The sequence below is a fragment of the Leopardus geoffroyi genome, chromosome C1 (genome assembly GCF_018350155.1).
Source record: "Leopardus geoffroyi isolate Oge1 chromosome C1, O.geoffroyi_Oge1_pat1.0, whole genome shotgun sequence".
Lineage (NCBI taxonomy): Eukaryota > Metazoa > Chordata > Mammalia > Carnivora > Felidae > Leopardus > Leopardus geoffroyi.
The window spans coordinates 13,398,312-13,403,148 of NC_059328.1; the positions used below are offsets into that span (position 1 = coordinate 13,398,312).

Genomic DNA, 4,837 nt, shown 5'->3' on the forward strand with positions numbered 1-4,837 from the left:
AGCACAGAGCCCGAGGCGGGGCTCGACCCCACGAACCGCGAGATCCTGTCGTGAGCGGAAGTCAGATGCTTAACTGACTGAGCCACCCAGTTGCCCCTATCATTGTTAATTTTTAATCCTTTCCTTCCTTGGCTAAAGGACCTTCTGAACTGGGACATTTCCTCCAGGACTATGCCTTGGGGCTTTGGATCAAAACTGCGAAGGGAGGGGCGCCTGGGTGGCGCAGTCGGTTAAGCGTCCGACTTCAGCCAGGTCACGATCTCACGGTCCGTGAGTTCGAGCCCCGCGTCGGGCTCTGGGCTGATGGCTCAGAGCCTGGAGCCTGTTTCTGATTCTGTGTCTCCCTCTCTCTCTGCCCCTCCCCCGTTCATGCTCTATCTCTCTCTGTCCCAAAAATAAATAAACGCTGGGAAAAAAAAAATTTAAAAAAAAAAACAAAAAAAAAACTGCGAAGGGAAAGCAGCTCACCTACCTCTCTGTTGAAGCACATCAAAGCCTGAATCAGAGCCAGTCTTGCTGTCCTTCTGACCCTCTTGCCCTGAAGCAAGCATAGGTTAACGCCCCTCACTGTGGGGAGACACAGAGAAGGAAGCCGGCGTGGGAAAACGACAGGTGATCCTGGCATGCGTAGCCTCGCCCTGGCGCCCTGAGCACCTACCGAGGGGACGGCAGGGGCAACGTGGGGAAGTCGCCATCAAAGAGAACTGGGATCAAATCTGGGCTCTCCATTGGGCCAGCTGTGTGACCTTGGACAGGTGAGCTGACCTCTCTGGGCTGCTTCATCCCCAGTAAAATGGGGACTGATGTCCACCTTGCAAGGCTGCAACGCAGCCTGGCACTTAACACGCGCTCCATAAACAATAGCTGTCATAATGTATTACTTTCTTTAGGCAAGCCACTGTTTCTGAGCCAATTACAGTCAGTTTGTCTCAAACCCAGCTGCTGTTGTGGCCAAAATCTGGCTGACTGGATTCAATATGCCCAGGGGTTTGAATTCAAAGGCTTCGGGGGAGGGTTGGTTGAGTTTCACTGCTGGTTATTTGCAAAGTGTCCGGAGGCTCGAACTCAGCCCAAGCGGCTGGGTTCTTCCCGGGAGCAGTCTCCGGACGGAAGGGTGCAGGCTGTGTGCAGGAAAGCCGGCTGGTCCTTGCATACCTGCAGAGCAACCAGGTGAAGAGTGGAATTTTTCAGAACAAGGGTCTGTGGCTGCAGATGAAAACCAAGCCTGCCTCAGCCACAGAGGCCGCTAGAATAGCACTCAGCCTGTAATGCAGAACGGGCAGGTGGGTACTGATGGCCCAGGGCTCTGCTCCAAGCCTGACCCTGCAAAAGAGCCGTCAGTGGCCTACATGCCTACATGCTGTAGAATGTTCCGGTGGGGGTGACTGGGTGTGGAATGCTGCCAGACTCTGTAACCAGTATTGGAATCATCCTCAAGAGGTAGGCAGGGCATCATGGAACACAGCCAGAGAAGGGCCAATCCTCTGCTCCAAGCAGACCCCAACCCCGCCGGGGTGAGCCCCAACTCCTGGCCATCGGGTGAATGCAAAGATGAAGGCCCAGAACTTGGAGAGGAGACGAAGAGGAGAGCGAGGAGGCCAGAGTGCCTGGGGCTTTACCGTGTGGCTGGGCGAGGGAAGAAGCGGCATAGGTTTTCTTTCCACCTCTGCTGTGTGATCTCGGGTACTCTGTTTGCCCTCTCTGGGCCTTTTCTGCCTCATCAGAGAAAGTGAGAGAGTTGGCTTCACGATAAGCTGCATCAGATGACAACCAGGCTTTCTCACTGCTGCACCCCCAGCACCTGGCTCAGTGCCCAGCACAGTAGGCCCCCCTGTCAATAATTACTGAATGGAGATGCTCCCCCCCCCCACCCCATTCCTTCTCCATGTACTTTTCCCAAAAGCAAGCTCTTGATTAGAGAATCGTTCTCTGTCGGTACAGAGTGTTCCTGATGCAGGAAACAGGCACTATGTATCTGCTTTTGAAAAGCATTGATCCAGCCTGTTTGGATCCTAATGAGGCAGAGACGGGGAGAGGAGGCTTCATTCCTACCTCTCTCTCTGAAACTGCTCTCCCGCCGTGGCGGAGCTGACAGCTACAGAAACCCACTACCCAGCCTCAGGCCCCAAAGCCGGGATAGCAAACACCTCCAGGACGGGACAGGTAACAGGACTGAGCGGGGCCAGGCGAGGTCAGGGCGAACTGGGCAGCGTCCTGCCCACCTATCAGCTCCCATCAATCGCTGCTGAGGAAAATGCAAGCCTAGCACAGCCAGCTCTTACCATTTGTTTAAAGATGAAAGTCTAGGTTTTTTTTTTTTTTTTCATGTGAAATCACCTGATTTTTAAGTGTTGACCATGAGTTCAACAATTAAAAAGAAAAAATACTGGCTGAGGCAGAACGTTCTGGACGCTGGATTCAGCCAGGCCCCTGAGTCTAATGGGTCTTGAATAGGAACCTATTGAAAGGGAGAAACTCAGCCCTGGCCCCAGGGGACCTGTCAGCCCGATGGCAGAGACCGAGCTCTGGAAATCCCTCGGTCCTGGTGGAAGCCAAAGAGAGAGACAAGCTGGCCAGATGCTTCCAGCATAGATGTATTTCATGTAGACAAAGACCACAAGTCGCTAGGAGCCACAGGATGGAGGGGCAGGTTGGAGGGGCAGCCTGGATGAGTTTATGGTAAACTGGGGCAGTATCTCTCCTACTTTCCTGCAGCCTCTTGCGGGAAAGGCCAGATGCGGGTTGATAGGGGAGGTGGTCCCTGTGACCCACCTGGAGCCCATGCAGAAACCCGGAGATCAGGCAGAGCAAGATGACGGGATGGGAGACAGGAAAACCTGGCAGCTGAGCCTGGTAGAGACACAGCCTTGGAAATTCGGAGCCAGAAGGGCTCCTAGGGATCACTTGGCCCCACGGCTCCAATACACAGATGGGAAAACAGGTTTAAGGAGGGGAGAAACCTGCCCAAGGCCATGCAGTGAGCTGGCGACACAGACAGGACAGGAATGAAGTCACAGAAGACCGGGCTAGGGACGACAAGGGGGCCACAGAGAGCACCTATGGGATGGCCACTCAGAATTTACATGGACGAAGAGCCTCCCCCACCCCCTCACCCCCACTCCCTTCCTGATCTCTGAGCTGGAGCCAGGTGGAAGGCATCATCTCCAGCCACGGCTGCCCTTTGAATTAACCTTTAGACCGTGCGGATTAATAGTTCCATCCATCTCCTACCCAACAGGCTCCAGAGGTCTGGCGGGGGGGGTGGTGAGTGTGGTCCTGAAGGGGCCGCCTGCCAGAGCTCGGGCCGGGAGGGAAGCTGTGCTGAGCAGCCCCCATGACCAGCCAGGTTCTCCCGGGCCACTAGTTTCATGAGCATTATGTCCCGGACTCTTATCTGCACCCGTGGGAGGCCAGAACTCTGGAGATCCGTTTCACAGATGAGGAAACAGGCACTTGCCCCAGGCCAGTCCCAGGATCCGGCAGCTCTGGGATTCTGCACTTCCGAAAAGGGAAACCCCTGCCTGAAGCCTTTCCACGAGCCCTGCCCAGCGCCCCTGCCTCCTCTCCCCTCGCTCCTGCCCCCACGCTGGCCCCCCACCCTCCCCTCACTCAGGGCCTTTGCACTTGCTGTTTCCTCCTTCTGGAACACTCTCCCACCATCTTCCACGCAGCTGGAGACACTCATGCATCTGCAGGCACCGGAAAAGACAATGGGGGCTGGGTCTGGAGGGGCCTCACGTGCCAGCCGAGCTACCTGGACAAGTGGGAGCCAGCCAAGGACCTCTTCCCTCTGCGTTCATGACGTCCGATCCTGTGTCACAGCCTTTAAAAATGTCTTTCATTGAAGTATAAAATGCACACGCCTTAAGGGAACACTGGATAAGCTGCTCACCGAGCCACATCCACGTAAGGTCCACTCATATCCAGGCACAGGTCATTTCCAGCATCCGGAAGGTTCCCATGTGTCCCTTTCCGGTCAACGCTACCTTCCCAAAGAGGTAACACTACTCTGACTTCCGTCACTGTCGATTACTTTTGCCTTTTCTTGACTTTCAGAGGGATCACGGGGATATGCTGCCTGGGGCGGATCACGTTTTCCAGACAAGGATGCAAAAATCCCTCCCATCCCTCATGCCCTTCTCTCCAGGTGACTTTGACGCTCCTCCCATAGAGCAGTGGGGGTGCGTGTCCCCTTCCCTGGAATCTGGGCGGACCTTTGTGACAGCCTTGATGAACAGAGTACAATGTAAGTGACGCTGAGTGATTTCACAGTCGATCACAGAGGTTCTATGCACTCACCATGCTTTCTGGGGACATTTGCTCCTGGATCCCAGAGAGACAGAAGCAGCCTGAGGAGAGGCTCGAACGCAAAGAATCCAGGGCCTTCCAGCCAGATCCTGAAAGCGGATTCTTGGTCCCCAGCTGAGCCACCTGCTGATGCCCTGCTGAGCACAGACGAGCCACCGCCCCCCTCCGGTCCCCTGCACATCCTGCCTAAGGAGCATCTTGTGAGCAAATCAAATGATTATTTTGTTTTATGCCACTCAGCTTATAGTGGTTTGTTATATACGAACAGATAACTGAAACATGGTCCATAAAAAGATTTTAAGCAGAACAGTGGTGTGGAAGTAAGTCCCTCACCCTCGCATATGACGAAAGGCTGAAAACACAAACTGGCTTAAGGAAAAGAAGAAAGAAAAAGGATATGTCGGTTCTCGTAACTAATACATTCAAAAGGGGTCTTGTATGGGTTTGCTCAGGCTGCTATAACAAAGTACCCCAGGCTGGGGTCGGGGGGAGCTTAAAACACCAGAAGTGTGTTGTTTGGCTATTCTGG

The 4,837-nt window shown here is 54.3% G+C and overlaps 1 long non-coding RNA gene across 1 annotated transcript; it reads left to right on the forward strand.

Annotated features, from left to right (window-relative positions):
- The first annotated feature begins 453 nt into the window (after positions 1–453).
- Positions 454–4,613, forward strand: LOC123599937. The gene is made up of 2 exons (XR_006713366.1): positions 454–755; positions 4,057–4,613. It is a non-coding gene; the product is annotated as an uncharacterized LOC123599937 (long non-coding RNA).
- The last annotated feature ends 224 nt before the right edge of the window (positions 4,614–4,837 follow it).